We start from the raw sequence: 8,450 nt of genomic DNA on the forward strand, positions 1-8,450 counted from the left end.
ACAGATGCAGAGATTATTCCTCTATTCTGCCCCAACAAAATGCTTCAGCACTAACCTCAGAAGAACAAGTTCTGCTGTGTACTCACCAGTGTTAGCATCTTCTGTTTGCAACATCAACTCTCACAAGATCAGTTAACAAAACATCCAGAGACAGAGAATATAAAATTAAACAGTTCGCATGGATTTCTAAAATAAAGGTCATTACTTACTCGGAATTATTTGAAGAAGTAACAGAAAGAGTAGACAAGGGCAATGTGGTGGATGTGGTATATATAGACTTTCAGAAGTCCTTAAAATAAGGTGCCACATGAGAGACTCATGACAAAGGTCAGGGCATGTGGAGTCAGGGGCGAGATAGCAGAATGGATTGAAAGATGGCTACAAACAGTAAACAGGGGAAAGAGTGTCAACAAGTGGGAAGTGGTGTCCCGCAAGTTTTTGTGCTGGGACCACTGCTGTTCACCATATACAAAAATGATTTAGACTCAGAAATTGGAGGAATGGTGTCGAAATCTGTAAATGATACCAAATTGGGAGAGTATGGCTAATAATGTGGAGGACTGCACCAAAATTCAGGCAGACATAAATAAGCTTGCAGAATGGGCCAATGTAGTGCAAATGAAATTCAATTGAGCAAAGTGCGAGGTGGTTTATTTTGGTATGAGGAATGAGGAGACCATATTCTTTGGATGGTAAGAAATTAAATGGGGTCGGGGCGAGGAGCAAAGAGATCTGGGAATGCAGATATATGAATTACTAAAAGTAGCAACACAAGATGATAAGACCATAAAGAATGTAAACAATGTACTGGGGAATAACACAAACTTGCATTTATATAGCATCTTTAACGTAGTAAAACGTCCCAAGGCGCTTAATATAATACAAAAGCAGGAAGGTAATGTTAAATTTATACACCACCTCAAACATTCAGTCCCTCCATCACCGGCGTACCCTGGCTGCAGTGTGTACCATCTATAAGAGGCACTGCAGCAACTCGCCAAGGCTTCTTCGGCAGCACCTCCCAAACCCACGACTTCTTCCACCTAGAAGGACAAGGGCAGCAGGCGCATGGGAACACCACCACCTCCAAGTTCCCCTCCAAGTCACACACCATCCTGACTTGGAAGTATATCGGCCGTTCCTTCATCGTCGCTGGGTCAAAATCCTGGAACTCCCTCCCTAACAGCACTGTGGGAGTGCCTTCACCACACGGACTGCAGCGGTTCAAGAAGGCGGCTCACCACCACCTTCTCAAGGGCAATTAGGGATGGGCAATAAATACTGGCCTTGCCAGCGACGCCCACATCCCATAAATGAATAAAAAAAGATCATATGGAGTACGGTGTGCAATTCTGGTCTCCATACTACAAAGAAAATATTGAAGGACTGGAGATAGAGCAGAAAAAAATACAAGGATATTATGAGAATTGAGAGCATACAACTATCAGGAAAGATTGAGCTTGGTTGGGACTCTTCTCTGGAAAAGATAAGACTTAGAGGAGATCTGATGGAGGTCTTTCAATTATGAAGGAGTTGGATAAGGTGGGTGACATGAATCTTGTCATTCATGTGAAAATGACTTATGTAATGATACTGGGCGGCCTGCTGGTGGTGCTGTCCAGGGAGAGTATAAATACTCAGGCATGGGCCCAGCTTGCCCAGGACATTCTTTAACAGGAACTAGTGAAGGACACAACTAGACCTCCATGTTGTGAAACAGTTGATTAAAGCCTTGTTTAATAATCAGACCAAGTGCCTCGTAGTTTTCTTATGTCAGTGGGTGTAGAGAAACTATTTCCACTTGTGGGTGAGTCCAGAACATAAATATATGATCAAATATAGAATTTAGGCGGAATTTCTTTACATAGAGAGTGGTGTGAGAATGTGGAACTTCATGCCACATGGATTTCTCTTTGGAATTCTCTGCCCCAGAGGGCTGTGAATGCTGAGTCTTTGAGTATATTCAAGGCTGAGATAGATTTTTGGACTCTAGGGGAATCAAGGGATATGGAGATCGGGCGGGAAAGTAGAGTTGATGTCGATGATCAGCCATGATCTTATTGAATGGTGGAGCAGGCTCGAGGGGGCCGTATGGCCGACTCCTGCTCCTATTTCTTAGGCATTCATGCATTTAAGGGGAGGCTTGGTGCATACAGGAGGGGGAAGGATAGAGCGATGAAAAGAAAGAATTAGAGTGGGAGAAGACGCGTGTGAAGTATAAACACTGGCGTAGATCAATCGGGCCAAATGGCAATGTTTCTGTGTTGTAGATTCTCTGTAGTGAGATTGACTAATGGGCAAATTAGTGCCAGGTTAGAGGCCGTTTTAGTACTGTGGGCCCATAGTATATGCAGTAATAACTGGATACAGGCTGCTTAAACCCATTTAACATGGGACCCTTACAGCCAGCAACAGAGAGAGGAGACATTCATTCCATTAGACTGGGTTAGATTTAAAATCAGGTCCAAGAGGTGAAAGGCCAGTGCTGTTGCACACTGCCCACACCTATATTTAGTGCATAAATTTGAAGTTCATCACAGATTAAAGAAGCTCTTCCTATATAAAATTATATTGTGCATAAAAATTTGCACTTTTCTATGCCATTAGAAAGTACATTTTAATTTGCACATTCACAACTATTGATTAAAAAAAAAAAATCTTGTTTATCTATTTTGAAACTCTGCTGTGGGGAGTAAAATAGTTATAGGTTATTTTTTAATAGTCGTTAATCCTGGTAATGTAAGCTTCTGGTTAAATCAGGCAGAGCAGGAGTCTGTACCTGGCCAAGGTGGCCATCAACAGGTCCAGGCAGCGGGCGGTCGAGGGGTCGTTCGGCCCGACTGCCCCACTTCTCTTCCGCGGCCACGTTCGCACCCGGGTGTCCCTGGAGATGGAGCACGGGGTGTCCGCCGGCACGCTCGAGGTTTGTCCGTGACCGGTGGAGACCGGAGGGACCGGAGTGCATCATCACCCCGGGGAAATAACATTCCAATTTAATTTGTTAAGCTACCTTTTAATTTTTGATTAATTTACAGACTTGATTTTTTTTTATTCATTCATAGGATTATGGGTATTGCCAGCAAGGCCAGCATTTATTGCCCATCCCTAATTGCCTCGAGAAGGTGGTGGTGAGCCGACTTCTTGAATAAGTGGCTTGCTAGGCCATTTCAGAGGGCAGTTAAGAGTTAACCACATTGCTGTGGGTAGCACTCTTGCCTCTGAGTCAGAAGGTTGTGGGTTCAAGTCCCACTCCAGGGTACAAAATCCAGTGCAGTGCTGAGGGAGTGCTGCACTGTCGGAGATGCTGTCTTTCGGATGAGACGTTAAACTCAGGCCCCGTCTGCTCTCTCAGGTGGCCGAAAAGATTCCATGGCGCTATTTCAAAGAAGAGCAGGGGAGTTTATATTTATCAACCAATATTTATCCCTCAATCAACATAATGAAAAGAGATGATCTGGTCATTATCACATTGCTGTTTGTGGGAGCTTGCTGTGCGCAGATTGGCTGCCACGTTTCCTACATTACAACAGTGGCAACACTTCAAAAAGTAGTTCACTGGCTGTAAAGCGCTTTGGGACGTCCGATGGTCGTGAAAGGTGCCGCTGTATAAATGCAAGTCTTTCTTTTTGGAGTCACAGACCAGATAAGGGCGGCAGAGTTCCTTCCCTGACGGACAATTAGTGAACGAGATTGGGGATTTTAACAACAATCTGGTAGTTGTCTGTTTGCAACCTTGGTGTCATATTTGACCCTGAAATGAGCTTCCGATCACATAGCCGCAGCATAACAAAGACCGCCTATTTCCACCTCCGTACCATCGCCCGTCTCCGCCCCTGCCTCAGCTCATCCGCTGCTGAAACCCTCATCCATGCCTTTGTTACCTCTAGACTTGACTATTCCACCACACTCCTGGCTGGCCTCCCACATTCCACCCTACGTAAACTTGAGGTCATCCAAAACTCGCTGCCCGTGTCCTAACTCGCACCAAGTCCCTTTTGCCCATCACCCCTGTGCTCGCTGCCCTACATTGTCTCCCGGTTAAGCAGCGCCTCGATTTCAAAATTCTCATCCTTGTTTTCAAATCTCTCCATGGACTCGCCCCTTCCTATCTCTGTAACCTCCTCCAGCCCCACAACCCCCCTGAGATCTCTGCACTCCTCCAATTCTGCCCTCTTGAGCATCCCTGATTATAGACATAGAAACATAGATAGGAGCAGGAGTAGGCCATTCGGCCCCTCGAGCCTGCTTCGCCATTCAATGAGATCATGGCTGATCATCCAAATTCAGTACCCTGTGATGTGCCTCAATTATTCCGAGACTCGAAGTTAGCAGAACAAAAGTAAGGCTTTTATTAACTTAGAACATAACACACGTAAACTAGAGAGATGTCTTCCTTCAGGAGGCTGATGCCCGACTGACTTCGATTACAAAGGAGCCAGGTATGGGCGGAGCCCTGCACACAACCAATTCCAGCACATTCCAATACATAATACATGAGGACTGGGGGAAGGGAAAAGACACAGAAAGCAGGCAGTTACAAGACACAGAAAACAGGCAGTGATGAATGGAATATATTTCATCACATTCACCCCTTCTATAGATTTAGTCTGTTCGGGGGTTTGATAGTCCTCTGCGACCGACGTGGCTGTTGTGGTGCCGCGGGTGTCGGCTGGGTGTCCCCGGTAGCCTCCTGGGTCTCTGCCGGGGGTGCCGCCGGGGTTGTTGAAGGGGTAGTTGGTGGGGGTGCCGTTGGTCGATGTTCTTCCGGGGGTGATGAAAGAGTAGTGGGTGGGTAAGGGTTGCTGTGATCGTCGTCGCTGCTATTGCTGTGGTTGTTGTCGATGCCGGCTGGGGCGACGTCTTTTATGGACATGGTATCCTCCCTTCCGTCGGCGTGCCGGACATATGCGTATTGGGGGTTGGCGTGGAGTAGGTGTACTGGCTCCACGAGAGGGTCCGTCTTGTGGCCCCTCACATGCCTTCGCACGAGTACCGGACCTGGGGTGGAGAGCCATGACGGCATGGATACGCCTGAGGTGGATTTCCGAGGAAAGACAAACATTCGTTCATGAGGCGTGGCATTAGTGGCCGTACACAATAGCGACCGTATCGAATGGAGCACATCCGAGAGGACTTCCTGCCAGCGGGAGATAGGGAGGCCCTTGGTCCTTAGAGCTAGAGTGACTGCTTTCCACACTGTCCCGTTCTCTCGCTCCACCTGGCCGTTACCCCGGGGGTTGTAGCTGGTGGTACGGCTCGTGGCGATCCCCTTGGACAGCATGTACTGGCGTAGCTCCTCACTCATGAAGGACGCCCCCCTATCCGTGTGGATATAGCTCGGCATACCGAACAGGCAGAACAGGCTGTTGAGGCATTTAATGACCGTGGTGCTGGTCATGTCTGGGCAGGGGAAGGCGAATGGGAAACGGGAGTATTCGTCCACAATGTTCAGGAAGTAAACGTTGCGGTCGACGGACGGGAGGGGGCCCTTGAAATCTAAGCTGAGCCGCTCGAAGGGCCGTGTAGCTTTGATTAAGTGGGCTCTATCTGGGCGGTAGAACCGAGGCTTGCACTCAGCGCAAGTGCGGCAGTTCCTGGTCAGAGACCGAACTTCCTCAATCGAGTAGGGTAAGTTACGGGACTTTATAAAGTGGAACAGCCGCGTGACCCCTGGGTGGCAGAGGTCGTTGTGGAGGGTCTGTAGCCGATCCTCGGTGGCGCTGGCACACATCCCTCGTGAGAGGGCGTCAGGTGATTCGTTAAGGGCCCCTGGCCGGTAAATGATGTCGTACTCGAAAGTGGAGAGCTCGATCCGCCACCTAAGAATCTTATCATTTTTAATCTTCCCCCTCTGTTTATTGTTGAACATAAACGCTACCGACCGCTGGTCGGTAAGTAGGGTGAAGCGTTTGCCGGCTAGGTAGTGGCGCCAGTGGCGCACTGCCTCCACGATGGCTTGGGCCTCCTTTTCCACAAAGGAGTGTCTGATCTCGGGCCCTTGGAGGGTCCTCGAGAAGAAAGCTACGGGCCGCCCTGCCTGGTTGAGGGTGGCCGCCAAGGCAAAGTCGGACGCATCACTTTCCACTTGAAATGGAGTGTTCTCGTCCACTGCCTGTAGCGTGGCCCGCTCAATATCCTGCTTAATGCTTTTGAAGGCGGCGTGGGCCTCAGCAGAGAGCGGAAAAGAGGATGCTTTCAAGAGGGGGGCGGGCTTTGTCGGAGTAGTTGGGGACCCATTGGGAATAGTAAGAAAATAACCCCAGGCACCTTTTCAGGGCTTTGGGAGTGTTGGGCAGGGGCAGCTCCCGTAGGGGGCGCAATCGGTCGGGGTCTGGTCCAATTTCCCCATTCTCCACCACGCTGCCCAGTATGCAGAGGCGCATGGTGTTGAAAACGCACTTGTCCTCGTTATAGGTGAGGTTGAGTTTTTGTGCGGTTTTCAGGAACCTCTCGAGGTTCGAGTCGTGATCCTGCTGGTTATGACCGCAGATGGTGACGTTGTCGAGGTAGGGGAAGGTTCCCTGCAAGTGGTGGTCATCGACCATCCGATCCATCTCCCTCTGAAAGACCGAGACCCCGTTCGTCACCCCAAAGGGGACTCTGAGGAATTGGTAGAGGCGTCCGTTCGCCTCGAAGGCGGTGTACGGGCGGTCCTCTGGTCTGATAGGGAGCTGGTGGTACGCTGACTTGAGGTCGATGGTGGAGAACACCCGGTATTGGCCGATTTGGTTCACCATTTCTGATATGCGGGGTAGCGGGTAGGCGTCTAGTAGGGTGTACCTGTTGATCGTTTGACTATAGTCGATCACCATCCGTTTCTTCTCGCTACCCCTTACCACTACCACTTGGGCGCGCCACGGGCTGTTGCTGTGTTCAATAATGCGCTCTTTCAGTAGCCTGTCTACCTCGGTCGTGATAAACCGCCTGTCCTCCCAGCTGTACCTCCTGCTTTTGGTCGCTATTGGCCGGCAGTTAGGGGTAAGGTTCGCGAATAGCGAAGGCGGCTTTACCTTCAGGGTAGCCAGACCGCACACTGTGAGGGGCGGCTGGGACCCACCGTACTTGAGCGTGATGCTTTGGTGGTTGCACTGGAAATCCAAACCCAAGATCACGCTCGCACATAGATTCTTCATGATTAATACTTTAAAATTATCATACACAGTTCCGTTAACGCACAATTGTACCGTGCAGTAACCCAGAATGGTCGATGTCTGGGTTTTATCGGCCATAGAGATGGTACCCTGAGCAGGGACCACCTTTAGGGAGAGTTGTTGTGCCAGTTCAGGGTGGATAAAACTCTCCGTGCTTCCACTGTCAATTAAGCATTTAACCCGGCACCCGTTTACCTCGATGTCCACCATTGATTTGGATAGCGGATGCGGCCTGGTCTGGTCCACTGTGACCGATGCCACTGTAGGGCCCTGATCGAGACAAGATGGCGTCCACGCTGTCTGCTCATAAGATGGCGGACCCCACGAGGTCGGGCAAGATGGCGTCCAAGATGGCCGCTCCCACGGCGCACACGCGGCGGTGGCGGGTTTTCCGGCGGTTGGTTTTCCGGCGGGGTTCCCTCTGCACACCTTCCCGAAGTGCCCCTTCTTACCGCACTTAAAGCAGGTGGTGCCTTTCGCCGGGCACAGGTTTCTGGTGTGCTTTGGCTGCCCGCAGAAGTAGCAGTTGGGTCCTTGACGCGTCGCGGCTGTCGTAGGGCTTCTGGGGGGAGAGCTGGGCCCCGCCGGTGTCGGGCTGCCGGGCGGGGAAGATGCCTTCCAAGATGGCGGCGCCCTCGGCGCACACGTGGCGGCGTGGGCGGCGCGGGCTGAAGAGTAGGCGTCCGGGTTTCTCTGGGCCATCTCCAGGGACCGCGCGGTGTCCGCAGCCTGTTTCAGGTCCAACTCCGTTTTTTCCAGCAGTCTTTGCCGGATGTGAGTGGAGCTGAGGCCTGTGATAAAGGCATCGCGGACAAGCTCGTCGGTGTACACTGCGGCTTTTACATCTCGGCACTTACAGTCCTTGCCAAGCTTTTTCAGGATGCTTAGGAACTCCTCCACCGATTCCCCAGGTCGCTGTGCGCGAGTAGCGAGTAGATGCCTAGCATACACCTCATTCGTAGGCTGCTGGTAATGCGCCTTTAAGATGTTGCAGGCGGCCAGGTACGTATCGGCGTCTTGGATGAGGGGGTAAACCCGGTGGCTTACCCAATTCCGTAGCATTCCGAGTCTCATCTTCGCAGTGTCCGTAGCGTCTTTGACGGCTGCGGAATTGTCCAGGAAGAATTCCATACAGTCAAACCAGTGTCCGAAGCGTGCTGATGCGTCCGGAGCATGTTGATCCAAATCCAAACGTTCGGGTTTCAGGAGTTGATCCATAGTGTTGAAAATTTAAGTTAATAAAATTGATGTGCCTCAATTATTCCGAGACTCGAAGTTAGCAGAACAAAAGTAAGGCTT

The sequence above is a fragment of the Somniosus microcephalus genome, chromosome 32 (assembly GCF_052327205.1).
Source record: "Somniosus microcephalus isolate GS21.2 chromosome 32, FLI_Smic_1.0, whole genome shotgun sequence".
NCBI classification, from domain to species: Eukaryota; Metazoa; Chordata; class Chondrichthyes; order Squaliformes; family Somniosidae; genus Somniosus; species Somniosus microcephalus.